A 23,388-nucleotide genomic window follows, 5' to 3' on the forward strand; every position below is an offset into this window, starting at 1 on the left:
ACTCGATTTTTAGAGCGACTGGTGAAAAAAGGGAGCGACACAGAGAGAGATGAAAACTTTGGATTTAAAAAAACCAGTCTAACCTAGATTTTCTTGTTTACGGCTTGAACTAGTCCTAGGCGCACCGCGTTTTTCTCTGGAAAAGCGAATATAAAAGGACCTTGTAAACACAAAAAGTAAAATAAAACAGGCTTTTCTAAAGGACGAATTATTGATACATCTTAATTAGAGACAGTCCGCGCAGACTACACCCCTTTATACAGCGTGTTTATTAGCTTCCCCCCCTCTTCCACTGTCCCATTTATATTACACCCCCTATCATCATCATTAAAGCTTTCTCCAGTGAAAGAAGTCGTACCGTACTACTTAAAGAAGTTGAGAAAGAGACAAGGACGCCTTGGCGTAAGCAAGGCCGGACCCAGTCAGCCGTGGAAGGCGCTCAACCGGGGATTCTAAGTTTCAAACCCCGTTTCCCCCCTCCCCCTACCCCCCAACCCTAATTCGAAATTATACCGTGATGAGAGAAGCCTAAAGGACAAGTTTCACGAAATGTTCAATTGTTTAAGATTTAGCATTAAGTACAGGTCTACAAGTAACAAAACACCCAATAGAGTATTATTGGCAATTTTACAAATATCCACGAACTCCACAAGAATACACGCGAATTCTACAAGTTTAATTCATGGAATACACGAATTCGCGTGAATTGCGTAAGATTATTTCATAGGAAACACGAATACACGTGAATTTTAGACATTTATTTCACGAATTACACCATTTCGAGTGAGTGAACTCCATCGAATTTAGTCCCGAGAAAGCAATCCCCAAAACAGAAACCCAGAAAATATATTTTGTCTAGAGCAGCGTACTCTTCTTGGAAAAGAAGATGGTTTATCGCTCGTATATAAGAAAATAATTTATGAAAGAACCTCTTGCGGGACGTTTTTTACGAGGGTCGATTCTTTAAGGGCCCATTTTCAAACGAGGGGGTCCCCCCCCTCATCCTCCGCCGTTAGTCTCGCCACCCACTAAGGTTTCCCTCTCAGCCACCAGGCGGCGCTACTACTGTCAGCCTTCAACCCAAGCAGCAGATCCGAGAACATTAAGACGATGACATTGTCCAGAGCAATAACTATACGCACGTCGTCTTCTTCTTGGGCGTTTGCACCAGTACATCGCCGTCATAAAAAACAACGCACTCCCATTTCAATGGCTTCGAATTTCTCAAGAGGGAAAAACCTAAAACTCGACGCTAACTAAAAGTTTAATGGGTCACGCAAACTTAGGTAATTCGTTGATAATTTGAGACGAAAAAAGTAAAAGCGTTTTCAGAATTTGGTAGAGCGTTAAAAAAATAAGTTGTAACGGTTGGTATTACGATTCGGCTATTACATTATATCATATCGTCGCCTCAAAACAAGTCTTTTAGGATGACGTCACTGCAAAGTCTGAGGTAATAACGTACCGACGGATCTTCCGAAAGCAATTTCTTGGTCAGAGTAAACAATTTTGCGTCGAAATCACCGGTGCAACAAGAAGTAGATGTCATAGTCCCCTCCCGTCCGTAACTAACAGATGTTGCCAGCAAACATTTTGTAAATAATCTTTTCTCTTTCTTAAGGCCGAACTTGAAATTTATTTTTAGGTTAAAAGCAACGTGAATGTTGTCAACTCAATTTCGGGGCACCGCGCGCGATCTAGCCAACAGCGCCTCCAACCTTTAACAAATGATTTACAACAATGAAACGCTTCTTTTTTTGTCGCGGGTCTCGCCGCGGCTAAAATCTTCAAACCGTTAAAAAAGACGGTTAGGTTAGATGGATATATGTATAGAAAACTTCAGACATGTAAAAAAAAACCTATTTTTCCTCAAAGACTTTTTCAGTTCAGAAGTGGTAAAGTAGTAGAGAGACGCGAGAAGAAGAAAAAAAAAACATCCCAAATTCATCTGAGGAAGAAAAGTTGAACCGACAAGAAACCGTGGAAAAAAAAATGAAGACAGTGCCAAAAACCTGTTGGGGCTACTCCCGTGCCGCGTCTCTAGCGCAACTTCTACCAAGCGAGATGATGGTGTACCAGACGTACATCAACGGAAGGACAAGATCCCAAAGTTATCTTAACAAACGTACCAAATACTAGCTTAATATAACACCCGCGAGACTGGGTGATGCTCAAAGCTCAGACCACCTACCTAGGTGGTCTGAGCTCAAAGAACACTAGTGAAATAACACGGTCAGATCTCCAAAAGATTCTACACACTGCACTAGAAGTTCAAGCTAAGAGAGGGGTGTACAAGATGGCTTCTCCACAAATATCAGAAACCACTCTCCAGAGACCTGCACGGGCCGAGTTTTTCAGGCCCGACCCAAGCCCGGCCCGGTTTTAGCATTTTGAATAAGCCCGAAATCCGGCCCGAGCCCGAGTACATAGTTGGTTTTTCGGCCCGGTCCGGCCCGGCCCGTTACATGCATTAACCAAGCCCGGCCCGGCCCGGCCCGACACATTGCACGAATTGAACAGGCCCGGCCCGGTTCGGCCTGTTACACGTATTTCAGTTGTAATTTTTATATTTTTTTACATAAAATCAATGATTTGAATTCATATTTGCTTTAGCGTCGTGTATTTTTCATTTCTTTTGATAATTGTTCGCTACATTTGTCCTTAGAAGCTTATACTCATTTAAATTATCTTTCATTTGAACTTTGGATTAAATGATAATCAACAAAAGCCCGGCCCGTGCAGGACTCTGCCACTCTCATTACACGAGGTGCGGGGGAACGTAGTAACTAACTTTGGTAGAATTTTGCAACCGTCAGAAGCCATCTCTATCACGTTTTAACTTAAAAGTTGTCCATTTCTGACGACGAGCTTCTGGTACATTGTGTGGAGGGAGACACGATAATTTTTGCGAAAAACGTTTCTTTAGTGCGTGAGTAGGGTAGGCCAAGCGAGGAAGAGAGTGAGTGGTGTGGTGTGGCACTGGTGGTGGTGGTGCATTGGGTGAAATCTGCAAGAAATCTTTTCGGGTGGAGACTTTACGCTTCGTGCAAGGGGAAAGGAAGGTTTCATTATGCACTACTACCGAGAAACCAGGTGCCCACGTCGAGCGCGCCACTAAGCGAGCGCACCAGCGTTAAAGAGAGAGAGAGAGAGAGAGAGAGGAAAATACCCCTTCCCTTTTCTTTACGAGTAGAGATAAGATTAGGGAAAACTGATGATGAAAACCATCGCGGCGAGGCAGGAACCATTGTCAACTTCAAGACGTTTTTTCACGTCCAAATATATAGTATATTTCTCTGACACGGTCGGTGAATGAGTAAGGTATAGAAAATTTTCTAACGGACAATTCGGGCCTAGCAGATGGAGGAGTAGCTGGTAGTCAGTAATTTTTACAGTTGGTACACCTTAGAACTACAGCGCAAAATGATTTTGTTTTAATTTTAAATTAAAACCGCAAAGACGCGAGGTGCAACTATACCCTCTATAAGTGAAATCGGACAATAGATGTTTCAAAAATGTGCACTATTTCAATTAAATTATTAATTTCGGTTTAATATACTAAAAATATGATATGTCACCCGCCATAGTTACTAAATACGTTGGGTTAAATTTAACGTACATAAATTACGACGACGAAGAAATAGGGAATTCTTAACGGAGTAATTAAAGCGGTTCTTGGTTCTTTGACTCTTTGTTTATTTTAGGGGGAGAAGTTGGAGAACACCACCCGGCGAGTGGCGAAAAGCGCTAAACCGATGACGAAGAGAGTCTCTTCCGGTGTAAACGAGTCCCATTCACTAAAAAGGCCTCGTTACCCCTAACACCACACCACTACCACCTACATCCGGTTTGCTTTAACATTGGAAGAAACATCGTGGAATGGAAACGTCAAACTTATAAAACTGAATGAACTAGGCGAAGAAAGTTGTAGTAAAGAGTGTCACGTTTTAAGCCTTTGATAGCAAAAAGCTTGGCGTTCACTCACGCCAACAAGTCAAAAAGGATGAGAAAAGAGATTGGTGGGAGAAAAAGCCAACTAAATCTACAAGTAGGGTTGTCAAATTGTAAGCGTCACCCGCTGGGCTTTAGGTCCACGCGCTTGTTCTTTCAGTCGACAGTAGTGAAGACACCAAACATACTACGAGTAGTTACCGCTACACCGCGCCGTGTCCTCTCCGACAAAGAAAAGGAGACGACGACGAGAGTATGGGTCGCCCCACTGTAACCGAATCCCTCGGAAACATACACCCGGATGTAGTACATCGGATAATATCCTTTTATAGACAGACCCCTTGTGGCGGCGTCAAACATTGCACTTAAGAGGGGAGGGATGGATTTCTAAGTTTTAAAATTGTAAATGTCAATCAGATTAAGTTGTTGTAGCTGCGGGGTGGGATGGGGGGATAGTTACGTACCGGCGACGTGGTACGCGGTCAGAACCAACGCGAAATCAGGGAGGAATTGTAAAGGAGACCAATGGTACTGACTGACAACTGAATCTTCTCGATGCTAAATAGCCAAATCACCCTGTACATTACAAGCAAGAACGTTTCTTTTCAAGAACCGTCTGATTAGATTATTGAAGTCGCGTGTAAAAACACTCGACAAGTGATTGGTCATGGATTTTTACCATAAAAAAAATTACTAAAATTTGCAACAACAAAAAATATTATTTTTTTTCCCAAAAAGAAAGGATTATACTTATCAATAATAAATTTTCAATAAAATAATCACAATCCGGAAACCTATAAATAAATATTTAAAAATTTTTCCCTGATATTTACGTATACTTCGATTAAATTGTATTACATTGCGAATAAAAAAAAATAATAAAGAGTTTTAAAGTTCAGTCGTTCAATGTACAATATAATATGTATAATATTATTATATTTCTTTCCCTGATGGAGCAAATTACAATCGAACGATCGAGTACCCAGGGCAGCCTGCTAGAAAAATTCATTTTCCCCATCAACCTCTACACCTTTTGCCAAAATAAACGAACGAAACAACCCGGCCCACCAAATTACGAATATTATCCACGCTATAATCCACGCAAAATGAGAAAAATCATTGATACGTATCGATAGGCAATGAATAAATGGGTTTCCAACAAGTTCTTTCTTACACTACTTCCGGATATTCTATACGCTTTCCAAACAATCAAATTATGACAAGACGAGAGAACAATTGGTTAGGGCCAAGTTACTCGTTATTATAATCGTGTCCCTTCCCCAACCTAAATTAACTCCACCAATACCTCTCGTGAATATAAATTAAAATTGACATCGTAATTATCAAATTTTTAAAACAAGTAGCTATTAAATAAATTACGGTTCATCTAGTTCAGAGATAAACATTTTAATCGCGTATAAAACTTAACAAGAATTCCAAGCATCATAATAAAACGGCAAATAATTACTTATACACACTTTGGAAGATTAATACCATTTATACCGTAGGAGGCCAAGCTACTTGTCGGACACAGTGCGGTACAACGAGTAACCCGGTCTCCTGGTGTAAATGGTATCAAACCTCCTAGCCAGAATTAACTATGTATATTAGGGTTACGTTTCAATATAAATTTTATTACGCAACAAACACAGTAAGGGAATTTACAAATTGCCTACATAGCTAGCTAGCTACCTCAGTTATGTATGAATTTATGAACGCCATTAAATAAGGATTATTAAATGTAGAAGGGTTAAAATTCCAACGTGAGTTTGCAAATATATATTTGAAACATTTTTTCCTCTGCCTCTATTTCCCCAAAGTACTTTTATTTGGCCGTGAAATATTATTAATAGGGTCCAAAGTGTAGGAAGGGTACTTATATTTCGCCCCCCCCCTCCCCCGATCTACTTTGTAACAACGATCAAAAAGAACCACGCAGAACTTACAAAGGGATACTGAAAGCTAGTTAGCTTATTAAAATCGAAAAATAAAAATATATGAAAACCTATTGCAAAACAGCAGTGCAAAATTCAAAGGTTCTGAGATGATGAGATCGCACTCTCCCTCTCTTACCCCCCCCCCCCAAACACAAGTGTCGGGCAAACACTCTGCTCGCTCAACAACAACGACGATAACCTTTTAAGGACATTTGAATCAATGATTCATATTAACAAATAAACACGATTAAAAACAGTTTTTTATCTGGATTACCACAAAAAAAAAAAACGTTCATGGCGGAACCCATATGGGGCTCCATACGCAAATACATTCATTCGTTGATAAGCTTGAACAGCAAACACACGCAAACAAAAAACAACGAGCAAACTTTACACGCGTGAATCATGCATAAACGTTTAAAGAGTCCACATACACCAACCAGATTTCGCCAGTTTCTAAGCTTACGATGACGCCTGAAAATTCGCAGTCCGACAAAGTTGCTCTAGTGGTTAAAGGAATAGTATACAGCGTTTAATTTCCACTACAACAATCTATAGTTTTAATTCCATCAACAATTTATCTCCATATAGGATACTATCCCTTGGAAGGAGGAGGGACTAGAGGTCTAAGTGTCGGGAAGCGACAAACATCAACAAATTAATGGCGCCAACGAGCCACTTCCGCGGATAACAACAAAAACCCTATCAATTTTTATCATATGACTAATTGTACGCTATTCATTGAAGGAAGGAGCCACGCCGCCGCAGCTATAGGCCCTAAAAGCGGAAATGAACGGGTGAAAGGAAGTGATATCCCGTCTCATTTCTCTCTCCTAATGGCATCCACTATAATTACGCCACGCAGTCTAACAATACTTAAAGTCTACAACTGCTATGGCGTAACGTGAATGAGACTTAAAACCATTTATAGAGTCCATTAAAAAAGGATGAATACTAACAACTCTCCTTGGCTTTTGATTGGTCGCGATAGCGGCGACGTGACTTTGGTAGATGACACGGTTTGTTGTAGTAGCAAGTCCCTTTGCTCTTAATTGGTAATAATACTTTTAAAAAACGTTATAACGAGATCTTGAACATACAAAGAGATTCAAACAAACTTTTAAATCAAGTTATGTTTTGCGCAGTTCAAGTTGGAGTGTTTGCGATAATCATAACTTGTTTATGGTGTCCCCTCATAGAACATTTTCCACTCAAATTCTCCCATAGAACTATAGCTATCCTACCACTCTTTTTGAAACTTTTCCCCCCTCGATTTTCTCAAGAAGAGCTATAACTGGGTTCAAACAACTTTTGGAAAACAAATTTCCGAGATTTCCAGGTTTTTCCCCATATACTTCCCAGAATTTTCCAGGTTTTTCCTGTATATGGAGTATCCTATGGTGCAAATGTTAACGGAGGAGGGGGGGGGGGCAAATAGGACTATAACATACTCAAAGGACATCCCTGTATGTCTAATATAACCAGAGTTATGAGCCTCCAAAGTATAGTATAATGTTAATCCTATGGAGGGGATGTTTATGAACAATTTGCTTAATTACTCGGCCCCTGATTGACGCAAATTTCCCTGATTTCCCTGAATTTTACTAAAAAATCTAAATTTCCCTGAATTTTGCCTGAAGTTTTTGTCATCTATTTATTTCCCTGATTTTTCCAGGTTTTCCCGGTTTTCCAGGTTTGTATGAACCCTGTATAATGCCGCCATTCTCAACCATTTTATTTAAAGAAACATTGGCTTATACAATATCTCTCCTATTATGTCTACAAAACAAGCGGAACAGTATATAGGTTAAACAAAGCTACGGTTATAAGTATATGGCGTATATAGTGAAACAATACAGAGTTTTTGTTCAAAATGGGAAAAGGGTGTTGACGCGTTGCACCGTCCGCCGATTCTATAGACTCTTTCGGCTTTTCTTTGATATATATACAAGCATATCCAAACAAGGACTTGGAATAGCAAGAAGAATCCCGCCTACCATTATGTTATGACTGACATTCGCGTAACCCGATTGTGATTGAAAGATAATAAGTCTTGTTTTCGATATAAATACGAATAGAAACGGGATGTTTGGATGATAGTGTTTGATGAGGCAACAATAATAAAAAACGTCTCTCAGTACATCTACGCGTCTCATCGTTAATTGTTCTATTGTTACTGAATAAATGGAGTAGCCAAGTTTCATTTATTAATAAAGGATATTGGGAAAGGCGTTTTTGGGTGGAATTTTGTTTGTTATTAGGGTGGTTGGTAAGAGAACTGTAATGTTGGGTTCAGGAGTCATTTACCAATCATGGTAGATAGATAAATTAATTCATCTTTAAAGTAGAGTCTCAAAATTAGTAAATTCCGAAATTTACTAATTAAATTAATTCGGACATCAATTAAAACATTTCCCTAACTTTTTTTGCAAATTTCTCATCCTCAATTATTCAAATGATACTTGTTGTTCCTGGGCTTCCTTCAATAACCCTAATTCCCTAAACAAGTTCGCGTGAAATGGGAGATCAACAACCGTAGTACCGAACTCCGTGAGACGTCTGAGACGCCTTAATACACTTTCCACTGGCAAAAAAAGAATAAATAATAATTTCAAAAATAAGAGAAAAAGTTCCCTAAAGTTTGGCGGGCGGCTATGGCTTGGTTAATATTACTTGTGAAAGAAAGGAGAAATCGAAAAATCCTTGAGTGAGAGAGAGATCTTTCCGAAGGTTTATTTTCACGCTCCGCTGCAAAGAAGGGCCGTTTTATCGCTTCCCATGAAGGGGGACGGCCCTTCCAAAATTGACTTTAAATTATGGTTCAGACTAGCTCGACTCAAACCCCCCCTATTAAAGGTCTACTTAAATCGGACAAGTATCCAATTTAGAAAGCAAATACTCTTTTCAAATTGATTTTCCCCAATCAATGCGATTGAATTTTTGACAATTCGTCTCAGGAAAATGTTACCAAGAGCTAGTATCTGTCCCGGAATTTCATCATCAATATAACAATTTTTACTAAAACCACTCGAAGTATTTGAGTATCCCTTAATAATTCCTCTACACCGTGAAAAAAAATCCTCATTTTTTTTTTGAGTAGAAGTACTTTGGAAAGGAGAAAGTCATCTCGGGTACGTCTGCCCCATAAATGCCTACCTTTACCCAGATTACCGGTACAAGAGGCTTTACTTAGAAGGTTCTGCCTCTCTCTCTGCAAGGACAAGGTTGTCCAGTACAAGTGGATAGTGAAGTTAGCTACGCCGAGTCTGACAAGATCTAGGCCTAATAACTACGCAGTTTCGCATTAACGTTTGTTTTTATTAGCTGTCTGGTATCAGTCGCTATGACCAAAGGCAAATAGAATGAATAGCAAGTGAACCCCCGGGGGGAGTGAGTGCTTGAAAGCCTACCGCGTCAAGGCTCGATTTCTTTCTCTCTGGCTCACTTTCTGTTAATTCTATTTGCCTTTGGTATGAATAGCTACGAGGGTCATTAGATACATCATTTACACTGCCATAGCGTAATGAATTGTGGTGATACATTCAGGGTTAAGGCGTAATTAAGTTGAATTACTTTTTTTTAAGCTATGAGAGTTGGTATTTTTGCAGAACCGAAAAGTCAAATGTTAAAGAAATGATTCATCACAGTTTTTTCGCTTCCAAAATATTATAGATATGAGAAATTAAGTTTTTAGAGACGCGCAAAATCTGTTCAATTCAACCAAACAGCGAACAATTGATTAAAATTAATTACTCTTTGCACCATTTCCCAAATTTTCTAATAATTAAATCTCTGGCGCTAGAAATTAGTTGGCACCTGCAGGTACCGCAGCGATAGTAACTATCAAAGTTAAAAAGGCGTAAAACCTTCAAATTTACGCTATAGAAATAATAATTATTCAAACAAAACACATCAGATCTATCCCCACATCCGATGCCTACTTGTTCAACCAAGTGTTAATATTTTCGTTGACGCTTGTTTATTTATTTATTTTTTATCAATCGCGTTGTCAATATTTTTAGAAAATCTCATTGATATTATATTATTATAATGACTGCTGTTTCCCGTATTTATAAAAGTGTTTTTGTTTTGAGGTTTAAATTTAGAATTTAGTTCATTCCATAAAGATAAAAGTTAATTTAATTCAACTTTGTCAATGATGTATCGCTTTATTTAGAGACGTGTCAGACGGTTTAACCCAAATAATTTTTAATAAGGTACGCTATACTTGAAAATTACACTGTCAATTTAGGGGTCATCATATTGCAACCCGCGGTGAAACTAGCTTAATCCATTAAAAGCCAAAGAAACGGCTTTTATTATGACAACCACGTAAAAATATATCTTCAGGAGTATGCCGTTGATTTATTACAATTATTTCGAATTGAATTGAACAGAACTGAACTCACTGAACCATTTGTTAATTATATTTTCTTCTTTAAATACGGAATTTATTCAAATTACCATTAAACCACTGACAATAATGTTATATGATGGGAAAAAAAGGTAGGAGGGTTGAATGAAATTTCAGTCGTCGATTAGGGCAGGTAAACTACGCGAGTTCGCTGAACTTCAGTCCGTGTATATAGTGTAATATTGTCGAACATATTTTTCCCTGAATGAGTAATTACATTCGCGAGTATAGGGAAGGGATGGGGTCACGAAATGGCCCACGTATGAATTTTTCCTCCGATTATTACACGAATAAAAAAAAGACAACTTCCATTTCATAATATTCGTAGTAAGTTTTTCGAGGATGAATACCGTTTTCAGCCGCCGGTCGGAAGTTTTAGCATCATTTTTTTCTAATACGCGTTTTAGTCACAAATGACTGAGAGAGCGAGTTATAACAATTTAATGGCGTGTTTTTTTTTTATTTTTTCATTCATAATTTTCCCGATGCTAAAACACGTGGTGAAGCATAGTGGAAATATTAAAACGACATTAATATTACATTATGAAATGGGAAAGAACGGATGTTGGAATCATTTTATAGATGAAGACTGGGGAAATTAGGGATGTCGTCGGGAGAAGGCTTCGAGAATATTGGGGATAAGTCGCGTCGGGAGAAGGCTTCGAGAATATTGAGGATAAGTCGCGTCGGGAGAAGGCTTCGAGAAAATTGGGGATAAGTCGCGTCGGGAGAAGGCTTCGAGAAAATTGGGGATAAGTCGCGTCGGGAGAAGGCTTCGAGAAAATTGGGGATAAGTCGCGTCGGGAGAAGGCTTCGAGAAAATTGGGGATAAGTCGCGTCGGGAGAAGGCTTCGAGAAAATTGGGGATAAGTCGCGTCGGGAGAAGGCTTCGAGAAAATTGGGGATAAGTCGCGTCGGGAGAAGGCTTCGAGAAAATTGGGGATAAGTCGCGTCGGGAGAAGGCTTCGAGAAAATTGGGGATAAGTCGCGTCGGGAGAAGGCTTCGAGAAAATTGGGGATAAGTCGCGTCGGGAGAAGGCTTCGAGAAAATTGGGGATAAGTCGCGTCGGGAGAAGGCTTCGAGAAAATTGGGGATAAGTCGCGTCGGGAGAAGGCTTCGAGAAAATTGGGGATAAGTCGCGTCGGGAGAAGGCTTCGAGAAAATTGGGGATAAGTCGCGTCGGGAGAAGGCTTCGAGAAAATTGGGGATAAGTCGCGTCGGGAGAAGGCTTCGAGAAAATTGGGGATAAGTCGCGTCGGGAGAAGGCTTCGAGAAAATTGGGGATAAGTCGCGTCGGGAGAAGGCTTCGAGAAAATTGGGGATAAGTCGCGTCGGGAGAAGGCTTCGAGAAAATTGGGGATAAGTCGCGTCGGGAGAAGGCTTCGATAAAATTGGGGATAAGTCGCGTCGGGAGAAGGCTTCGATAAAATTGGGGATAAGTCGTCGAAGTCGTCGGGAGAAGGCTTCGATAAAATTGGGGATAAGTCGTCGAAGTCGTCGGGAGAAGGCTAGAGAAATTGGGGATGGGGATAAAAGGTTGCCAGAAAGAGAGAAATTGGGGATAAATTCTTGGGATAAAGGTTAAAAAATATATGGAAATTACATATTACTATCAGTATTTTCATCTTTGATAAACTTTCTAAACAAATTTAACCGGCTTTTACGCGTACCTGTTCTCCCGTCACATTAAGGAGGGAGGGAGGGGGGGTTAAATATTTCTGCAAACGGGTATGGCCAGTCTGAAACTGTAGTAAAAGAAATTTATCTCCGCTAACACACAAGCGTCGGTTTCTAGGCGACGATGCGTCTAAGAAACGCTAGAAATACTAAGAAAATGAACGAGGCTAGTTCGCATACTGAAAACATCTTAATTTGTTCAGAGCCGAAGGGCAATTTTGATAGAAATTATATGTGAACAGGCTCGAAATTTTAATGCCGTCTCTCGCGGTTTTCTCTCCTCCTTACTGGCTTAAAGTATTCGTGTTGGGTCACCGAATTAATGTATAAAGAGGGGGAACACGTTTTGAAAGATAATAGAAGTATTACGTGATTTAGGATTCGGCTGTATTAATTGACTGTGCCCGCATAGCTATATCTAACAACATACCAGTGGTATGTGGAAAAGGGAAAACTGGTTGGCTTAAATTTTTGACGATGGTACAGACACGGTGGCAACACGGAGTTCACCTGTCTACTGGTGTACATTGAAATTCCAATCCACTACGCGCCTCCCCCCCCCGCCCATTTTAAAGTGAATCTTTCTATTTATTCCAATCAAATTATTTACTCGATGATTTCCAAAGTCTTTCAATTTATTCGGCAATTCCTCCAAATTAAAGAGTATCAAAGATACGTTGCAATAAAGTCAGGATTGATTAACTGACTGATAAATCAACTCCCAGTTCAAAATACTTTCCATAGGCAGCCGAAACTAGTTTAGCAAGGACTTTACTATCAAATAGTAGACCCTCAATAAGAAAGACTATTACAGGGTTCATACAACTTTTGGAAAACAAATTTCCCTGAGATTTCCAGGTTTTTGCCCATATACTTCCCAGGTTTTTCCCTATATAAAGTATTCTATGGAGTAAATGTTAACGAAGGAAGGGGGGATAAATATGACTATAACATACTCAAAGGACATCCCCGTATCTCTAATATAACCAAAGTTATGAGCCTCCAAAGTATAGTGTAATGTTAATCCTATGGAGGGTATGTTTATGAACATTTTGCTTAATTACTCGGCCCCTGTTTGACGCAAATTTCCCTGATTTCCCTGAATTTTACTAAAAATTCTTAAGTTTCCCTGAGGGTTTTATCAACTATTTATTTCCCTGATTTTTCCAGGTTTGTATGAACCCTGTATTACAATCGGTGTACATCTTGAAAAATGGTTATTAGAAATGAAAAAAACCTTTAATAGACTGGTTTTTAGGGTTATAGATTTTTAATTACGTAGCCATCTTATAAAATGGCACCCGGAAAATTAACCATTACATTGTGAAGACAAAGAAAGCGCGTCCATAGTTTTAGGAGCCAACAAAGTCTTAAATCAAGAGTGAAAAAGTTTAAAAAGAAAGATGGACAGAAGCGCTATACCATAAAAGACGATTGAAGGATTAAATTCTTCAAATTTTTTAACGATGTTTGGGAACACTGCAGGGGAAAAAAACTAAATGCCAATAATACGCTGCGAAGAACAAAGACTTTCGTAAGAACAACAAAAAAATCAGCATAGGTGAGAGATAGTTTCAAAAAAAGCTGGGATCCTGGGAACACGTAAAGTACATAAAACTGAAGATGCCAAGGCCCAATTAACAAATAAAACGAGTTTTTACAGAAATTTCTTCAAGTGTTAAAATACGACAGGTTTTTGTTTATTTCGGTTTAATCTTATTTTTTTTGTAGGATTACCTGGCTATAAATTAAGAGCGAAGAAAACTCTTCTCAGGTGCGGGGATGGAGAGAAAGTTCCCCTATATTTCCCAGACGGTAGCCGACTACGTAGTAAATTGTTCGGATTTTTGAAATTTATTTTTAAACTAGTTCGCGAGATTCGTGTTCAAGAGTGCATGCAAATCGCTAACGTTTATTCGCTGTAACGTTGATGGTTGACATTGAGAAAGAGACCCAATGTTTAAAGGCTTAATGAATCTACCAAATTCCAAACATTCTTACTCTAAGGATAAAGTCCCTTACGTTTTTCGGTTCGTTTTAATTGGTCCAAACTAATTAGAAAAACTGACCAAAAATTAACCGTCAAGCGACCTAGACAATACGCGATTTAATTATAGTAAAGAAGAAATTTCCCAAAAACACAAACGCGTTAAACCAAATTTGAAAAACATTAATTCCCTAAACTAAAGTCACAATTACAGTTACGTAACGTCTAGAGGTAAAGATATTCTTTCTTGAAAATGGGTATTGATTCCTTAAACTAGCAAACTCTAGAAGCGCGTATTCGAACGTTTCATATTCACTTTAAATGTTTATAGAGTAAGCGGTAATCAAGAGGGTATTTTCGATGTCTTACTGTCATGCCAAATTACATCAAACACGCAGCACGTCTGCATCAAGGCTGGGGAGGAAAAGCTAAGCCTTAGTCTATCATTGGAACACATTAAGACTTAAGATACGCGAATTGAAGATATTCGACGTTATAGTGATCTCAGGTAAGAGAAGCATCTTGGAATGCGTGACTCTTTTTCTCTCCCTCTCTCAGCGACTACTTGTTCCTTACCCCTTACCCGTCCGTGTTTTTTTTTTTTTTTTTGCGCTCTTCATGTGACTTCTTATTTTTTTCAAAAAAAAAAAAAAAACCCTTCGAGGTCGATAAGAGATCTAATTACGGTTGGGAATAAGTAATTGTCTCTACAATTCGTTTTGAAAGAAGCCAAGGGCTGAAGTCACGAGATTTATTTTAAATTTGACGTAGAGAAAAATGCCCTATTTTTAGATTTCTACCTATAATGAATGGGGTTTCACAATTCTCTCTCTCTCCTTTTCTACTGAATTTACAAATTGTAAATTTTGTAATTGTAGGTAAGGGTAATTTTCAGGGTTCATACAACATTTTCAAAAAAAAAAAAAAAAAAGGCGGGTCCTTTCTCGAGTTATAGACCTATGGATTTGTCTTAAAATTATCTTATTTTGATGCTCTAAAGAACATTACGCGATATTAGGCCTAGCTAATGTTTATACCATCGTAGGAAAAGAGGTTAAGTCATGTTTTGGGAGGATGCGAATAAAAAAACATTTCAAAAATACATTTTTTGACAAAGTGACTAAAATTAACACGCTCTTCGGAGAAGGAGGGACGTTACGCGAAAAGAAGAGATAATTTATGTTTCGGACATTCTTCGGGTAAATTTTTGTTGCTAAATATAAACTTTTAAGACTCGAAAAAAAAAAAAAATTCTCTTCCATCTCAAAATTTTTCGTTAGTATAAAATTAGCTTTTCTCCATCGCAAGTTTTAGGAACCTACGGTAAAAAAAAAGTCTGTGTAATTTTAAACTTAAAAAAAATCCCAAAAATCCACTTCCGCCAGAGAATTTGTTAATTTATATACTGATAGTGCATGGACCACAGAGAAATTTCAATTTAGAGCAGCGTACCTTCAAAATTCGGAAGGCATTTTTCAAAAGGGGGACCGCTTCAGAAGGAATTAACTTTTTGTTTCAAAAACCTAAAATTATTTTTGGGTCTTTATGCATAAAAACAAACAAATTTCAACACACATGTGTTTTCTTTCGCGTACAGCGCGAGGCGAGCGTAGAAAATAATAATCTATTTTTAGAGTCGAGTTTACATAATTTGGGTGCCCGGTAGAGCTATTTTTAAGGAGAGTCAGTGTTTCTATGAATGATTTTAAAAACCCTTATGTACTCGCCGATTATTTTTACTCTATAACTTCTAATTTTAACCCTAACATTCTTTTCTAAAAACTATTTTTTCTAAAATTTTCTTAGCTTATTCTTCGAAATATTTTACATTTTTCATAGAGATAGAAAGATAAAGCGAATTTAACATTTGCGGGGTTAAAACAGTTTTACGCCCATTTAGGCATAGGTTAAATCAAGCCAAATATAGCTTGGAATTAATCTTAAGAATCTCGAGAAAGATTTAAATAATAAGTTATCAAATTTCCCTCAAGTTCAATTTCAAATCTTTCAAGTAGTCTAATTTGAAATCTTTCAATTGAATTTCTAAATTCTACTCAACTTCAAAATATTGTATACCGAAATAAAACAGCAAACTGTGCTCTAGTGTCGCTCTGAGCGAAAGGAGGAGTTGAGTTTGGTGGTATTGGTATGTATTACATACGGGACGGGACGTGTGCAGTAGTGTTACTCTGATTTTAACGATGAAAGTCTTTGATTGACGATACGGATTCGAAGTAGACACGTTGGCACCCAACGCCGTGTCACGACGCTCCCCTCTCACACGCAGCCAAGCCCCTAGATATAATTTTCCCTTTCTTTTAAATTAGGACTTAAGTTATCATCGAATAAGAGTTTATTTTCGTTTCAAACAATGGCGGCACTCGCCAGTTACCACCTACGCCCCTAGCAAAATTCCCCGCACTTACAACGAAAATACTTTTTGAAAAAAACCTACTGTACCCAAGAAACGCCAGGCTACCCTGCCATTTCCACATAAGTTTTAATTTATCACCGAACAAGTGTAGATAAAGCCGAAGTTACCCCATAAAGTTCAAATTGGTCCTTCCTAAAGTAGCTATAGAGAAATATCACCCCCAAGTTAACCCAATTGCAGTTTCTTAACTTTAACCGCACTCGCAACTCTCGCATCAGGGTTTGGAACTGAATCGAACGGAATTATAGCTCTTCTTCACTCTTCAGTCTGTTGTAAATAGCGGTTGAATCGCACTCGCAAATGACTGGCAACACTGGTAAGCGCGCAACATTATATATCTCGACTAACTACGTAATTATAACTTCGGATTAGTCAACTTTTGAACGTATATTTTTCGTCTATTGAAACTTAACTATATAGGAATTTGAGGAGTTCAACTTCGGGGAAACCGAGTCTGTTCAAGGTTTGGGCGTTAATAAGACCCGCACCCGCCGCCCTATACGCGGGAAAGAAATGAAAGGTCACGACCTTTAAAGTCAGTTACGCGGCTACCAAAAATTAACACAATAGAAGAAAACCTCGTACAAATGTCCCCCCCCCCCCGACTTTTTGGGTTAAACCAAAGACAAGTACGGATATACATAGTTTACAGGCATGGAGGATTCCTACCATTTAGCGCAAGGAGACCAAGCGACTTAGAGTGTAAAATCGTCTGCTATTTTACACTCTTAAGTTGCCTGGTCTCCTTGTGCAAATGGTATGAATCCTCCTTGCGTGTAAACTAGGTGACTCTCAATGTATATACTCTTTGTCATTAAATCTGTCTATAAAATTAGTGACTCTTTCAATGATTAATTAATGTAAAAGAGATACATTCTTTCAGGAAAACAGAGAAGGGCAATGTTAAACATTTTTTTATTTATTTTCTCCGCTGAATTTAGAAGCTAAATTAAGATTTTCAAACTTTTAAAAAGTTACAGAGAAAACAAGGGGTTTACGAGAGAACGTTTCTCTTCATAAAGTCGACGTCACTGTGACGTCAAAAGGGGGGGATATAAAACGCGACGCGTGTCTAAAGAAAATCAGTGTAGCTCTGGAGCACGTTGTAAATTAAAGGGATAGTCTCACGCAAAAATAAATTACACTGACTCGTGTAGTAGTGTTAAAAGGACCCAAAAGAGGTGCTAATCACTCTCAGAGACTCGTGCAAAGTTCCATTACCATATCTTAATTTAAACAATCATTCTTCTTCCGAACTTCCGAAGACAACAAGATGGTTAAATACCAAACTCTATTTTACGGTCCCCAGAGTCTATTACTTTATAATATTTCCTAGCCCTTTAAAAAAATCGAAAAACTACTAGCCTTCCGGTGCGTGGTAGGCACCCCGTTTTCCGAACGGAGAAGAAACATGGCGAAAATAGTAGCGGAGATGATATTTCTTTATCTTATTTTTAAAATTTAAAAAAAGGGGGAAAAAATCTACCGTCAGAATACTAGAGTCAGTAGACAAGGCGCCAGTATCTTGGCCCGATATCAAAATCTTTCAAGAGTCCCTCTCTCCAACTTCGAGAGTTTAAAGGAAAAAAAAAAAAACAAAATTCAATTTACAAGCGTATCGCCGCGCGCGCGAAAAATGGACCTTTCGACCTAAGCCCCCCCCCTCCCTTATTTCGATTCCAATTATCAAACTAATTTGTAAGAGAGCTATTTTATAGACAAAATGGCCGCTGACTAAACGCCTACTCAACCTGCCGTTAATTTGTTGTTTACAATTAAAAACAACGCGTTTGAAGGTTAATTACCCTGATCTACTAATTATTAACGTTTAATCGCACCCAATCAAACTCGGGACAAATTATTAAACCTAAATTGACATAATTCAAGGTAAATACATTATTTGAAACCAAATTTCACTATATACATACGCCAAGAAATACCGAATAAAATTACAAAACAGGTTTTCTCTCCCATAAGACGGGCAACGATAATGGCAATCCCTTCGCTATAACAGCGTAGTTAGCGTGTAAAAATAACATCTAGTGTCATATTAAGATTAGACCACCCAAATAAATAAATATATTAAAAAAAAACCCCTAAAATTTCAACATGATGGTCAATTTCATTAAAAATTTAAAACCGGTTTTTCTTCCCTTTTTAAAATAGACAAAACTACGTAGCTTTCTATTCTAATAATATCTATCCAAAGATGGGTCAACAATCCATTGAAACGAGGGGTTATTCACTCAGCTCCTTTGAACTGAAAACCGGCCATTCGACCACGTGTACCCATGTCCTTTAACTAATTATAACATTACTGGTGCTAAAATGATGGCGCCTAACTCGTAATCAGATAACACAAAATTCGCTATAGTGAATAGCCCCTCTTTTCGAATTAATAATCCCAAAATTAAGGCCATACACTATATGACTACCTATATTAAACATTTAATATTTTACACCTAAATGTATAGTGTTTAATTTCGAACGTAAATTATATTTTTAATTTTTATATCGCATTTCATCTTTTACAAGCACGATTTTTATTATAAGATAAAAATTATTATTTATCTCAATAATATCGGTTGCCATACCGAATAGTCAAGGACATCCAGTTAAAGAACCTTTGATTTACGCAAAATAACACGACAGTATCGTATAGAGGGGGGGGGGGCAGCCCGGAAAAAACCCGCTGCAGGGTCATCTTCTAAATTTTAACTACCGCAATGGAGGTCACGAGGTATTTAGTTTTCAGTGAAAAATACGTTTAAAATAATTTGGGGAAGATAAAGACCAATTTAAATTAAATCTAGAATTCCTTGAGTATACGTGTAAATAACGCGCGTGATTTCTGATTGAAGCATGGATTAAAATCTAATAATTAAAATAATATACTATAACAGGGTTCATACAACTTTTGGAAAACAAATTTCCCTGAGATTTCCAGGTTTTTCCCCATATACTTTCCTGAATTTTCCAGGTTTTTCCCCATATACTTTCCTGAATTTTCCAGGTTTTTCCCCATATACTTTCCTGAATTTTCCAGGTTTTTCCCCCTATATGGAGTATTCTATGGAGCAAATGTTAACGAAGGGGGGGGGGAGCAAATATGACTATTACATAATCAAAGGACATTCCCGTATCTCTAGTAGAACCAGAGTTATGAGCCTCCAAAGTATAGTGTAATGTTAATCCTACGGAGGAAATGTTCACGCACATTTTTCTCAATTAATCGGCCCCTGTTTGACGCAAATTTCCCTGATTTCCCTGAATTTTACTAAAAATCATAAATTTCCCTGAGGTTTTTGTCAACTATTTATTTCCCTGATTTTTCCAGGTTTGTATGAACCCTGTAAAATAATAAACTAAATAAACCTTTGTCAAAATTGTGCAAAAAAACTCATTTCGAAGCAACGATTTGTGGTCTAATTTTGACTCAATAACTTTAAAACTGGAGTCATATCGAATCCTAATCTATATCTCTAGAAGTAAAACTAAAAGTTAAGACTGATTGATTGATTAATCAACGCCCCCCTTTCTAAACAAACTGGTTACCGATCTACGAGGTTTCAATTAAAGCTCATTTACAACTAATCCGTAAAGTAATTAAAAAATTAACAATTATCGATATTATGATCAGTAGATAAATCAGGTATAATATCAAAACAACTAAATATTACAGCAGAACGATAGCTTGCCACTGAAAAAACAAAACGGGTAAAGAAAGTATAGTTTACACTGAGATTCCAAGAGGCAAAGTTTATTTTTAGGGGTAACCATCTTAGACACTGATGGATTGTGATTAATTTTGAGTGCGCCTTCCCCTCCTCCCCCTTTCACAAGCTCAAAGTATCCACTATAAAGATTGGAGGAAAAAGAAAAAAAAAAAACGTACGCATGCAGGAGGATGGCTAATATTATCCCTATAGGGGACGTTACAATGTTTTAAAGCATTAAGTGACTAATGCACTTAAATATGTTTAAGTTTGGTTTATACTAAACTAGGCCTAGTATACTAGTGCAGTTCAACGCGTGTGTCGTCATCGCAAGGTTACTATAGTAATAATAATAAGGCTTGGGGGAAAGTAAATTAGTTAAACAGGGTTCATACAACTTTTGGAAAACAAATTTCCCTGAGATTTCCAGGTTTTTCCCCATACACTTCCCTGAATTTTCCAGGTTTTTCCCCCGTGTATGGATATCTTATGGAGCAAATGTTAACGAAGGAGCGGGGGGGGTGGCAAATATGACTATTAAATAATCAAATGACATCCCCGTATCTCTAATATAACCAGAGTTATGAGCCTCCAAATATAGTGTAATGTTAATCCTATGGAGGGTATGTTTATGAACATTTTGCTTAATTACTCGGCCCCTGTTTGACGCAAATTTCCCTGAGTTCCCTGAATTTAACTAAAAATTCGAAATTTCCCTGAATTTTCCCTGAGGTTTTTGTCAACTATTTATTTCCCTGATTTATCCCGGTTTTCCAGGTTTGTATGAACCCTGTTAAAGTCTTTCCTAACTTAAGCCTCGGCAGTTGGATAAAACAAAAAGGTTTGAGGGGATTTTGTAGTCACCAACCAACAGACATTAAACATACGCCTAGTACGAAAAAAAAAACACAGACTGGAATTTTAAGAGAAGGGTATCAATTTCACGGAGGAACTAAGATCAAAAGGGTCCTGTTTAATAATCAAAGTCAACTTCAGATGACCGAGGAAACAAGGAGGATTAAGTCTATCAGAGCTAGAGTTGAAACCAATGTTAGTAATGGCAAAAAACAAATCCCATCAGTTTCATTATCATCACTCCGCCGTTTTACAATAGAGACACTAAGAAAAGTTACATTGACAAGCGCAATAACCGGGCGTATGTAGTGAATCTTAATCCTTCAAGTCAACATTTACCTTCAACCCTTTGTTTTTATAAACCCAACTAAGGTTGGAATAGAAACCACAGAGTTTATTATAATTCAAGACCTACATCAACATTTATGGCGCCTAAGAACAGTCCTAAACATCATCTCACAATGAAGAGAGAGAAAAAGAAAGGCGGGAAAAAAATACACCACAAGCCATGCCTACAAATGGTTGAGTCACCCATTCTGAAAAAAGGCCCCATTTACACTACCCCCCTCCTCTATTTCCCCAAAAACTTTTACTCCTAGCTTGTTTTCCCTTCTAGTAAAAGTTAAAAAGAAAATATATATTTATATATATATAAAAGAGACATAGACAGTCTTGGAGGAGCCGATTCTTCAAGTCATTTCCCTTTAACTTTCCTTCCTTCCTCAGTAGACATTTTATAGCCATCCATACTTAGGAAATAATTAGGCCTACCACAACACGCGCCAGAAACTCCTAGACCGAGTCCTAGCACGAGTTAGTAAGGAGATGGCTTACATATCCGTGGGCCACGGTCGCGACGGCGACACTCTTACGTATACCAAGTTATATATTTCTACACTCGCGGAATTCTATAGACCTAACCTCTCGTTGTAGTAGTAGTAGTAGTATGCCTAGTATTTAACGAGCTTCGGGGTTTTAGGCGTAATGATTGATATGTTTTCTAAAAATTTAGCTACATTGGAGGCTGCCTGATGGAGTAATGGCAGTGTTAGATAGTGGCGCCTTTAGAAAAATAGTATTACGTGCCAAATGAAGGTTCGCGACGCGTATTCGCGTCATGTTTTGGTTTTTAAAGTCTGGTTGGTGGAACGGTATTATAGTACTAATTAAAAATAACAATTCTCTAATTAGAATGTAGTTGTAATAGGGCTATTAATATTATTTCAATCCTTTTCCCGACCCCCACCTTGGTATCTATCTTTCCTAGCACAAGTAGAAGCTTAAGTGACGTTGCATGACGTACTACTGACATGTCCCTGTAATAGATGCGAGGGGGTAGACGCTCTAGATCTCTGTGTACACCTGAGTTCAGCTTTGACAGTGCATAGAGTTCAAATCCTTCGGAACTCAGAGTTCAGCTTTGACAGTACATTGAGTTCAAGTCATATTGTACACCTGAGTTCTCAAGTGTCTTCCCCCTCGAATAGATGTACAGGAAATCCGAGGACTAACTTGATATTGGCCCTATTAACACCGGGCGCGGTAATACTAAAATTTTCACGTCATTACCTACGTTACAAATGAACTTATTGCACCAAAAAACAAGCCATTGTCAATGGGATACTTGAAAAAATTACCTAAGAGATAATCAGGACGAAGAACCGTACATTTTCTCTCTAGCGAAAATTTGTTAAATAAGATTTCTCCCTTTACAACCAGTCAAAAAGCAAAACCACAAGGCAAAGGGAAAAACGAAAACGAAAAAAAAAAAAAAAAGGTTACGTGTTTTAAAAATAAAATCGACGTTATTTTCAGAACTGAAGAAGGCTTCAAGATGCGAAAGGCGTTCATCTCTGTTGTAAAAGTTAGTTAACGGCGCCCGACTTTTCTAATACGGGGAGTTTTCTAAAGCGGGAGAGCTGCTAGGGTACAAGCGGATCTTCCACCAATACTTCGGGAGATTTTTTGAAGCCTGGAAACCATCTAGGGGATAAGGCTTAGCTTCAAAACACAGGCGCCAAACCCACAGTGCCAAACTAATAATTTTAGAACGAAAATAACGGGGAGGGGGGAATGAACGGGGTGAAAATATGACCGAGTGAAAAAACAATCAATCCAGAAACAGCTTCCAAAAAAAAAAAAGGCGAAAATAAATCCCCACCCCATCCATGCCTTTGCCTGTTTGCGTAAAGAGAATCGCTTATTTCCCACACGAATACCTTGCATTTGGCGCTAAACGTTTTGTTTGATTCAATATTAATGAGAGGTTCAAATATATTCATGGTTGAACTGCTTTTCAAAAATTGGGCGCCTCTCCCTGCCACCCCAACTGTCGCTATGAATGCCATGCCGCGACCTGTAAGGGTGGTTGGTGGGGCTTCGTCAGTGCGCTAGGCCTTGGCTATAAGCGCCCAAT

At 38.3% G+C, this 23,388-nt stretch overlaps 1 protein-coding gene and 1 long non-coding RNA gene across 3 annotated transcripts in view; one reads left to right on the forward strand and one right to left on the reverse strand.

The window, feature by feature from the left end:
• Positions 1 to 23,388, reverse strand: part of yki (Transcriptional coactivator yki) — a 36,775-nt gene that overhangs the window by 11,796 nt on the left and 1,591 nt on the right. The gene's annotated exons all lie outside the window — the stretch shown is intronic.
• On the forward strand, positions 844 to 4,849 carry LOC149658677 (uncharacterized). Its single transcript, XR_016369877.1, has 2 exons — positions 844 to 1,595; positions 3,705 to 4,849. It is a non-coding gene; the product is annotated as an uncharacterized LOC149658677 (long non-coding RNA).

Source organism: Phalangium opilio, unplaced genomic scaffold (assembly GCF_054372755.1).
Source record: "Phalangium opilio isolate 3A_F unplaced genomic scaffold, DU_Popi_V2 ptg000075l_1, whole genome shotgun sequence".
Classification (NCBI taxonomy): domain Eukaryota; kingdom Metazoa; phylum Arthropoda; class Arachnida; order Opiliones; family Phalangiidae; genus Phalangium; species Phalangium opilio.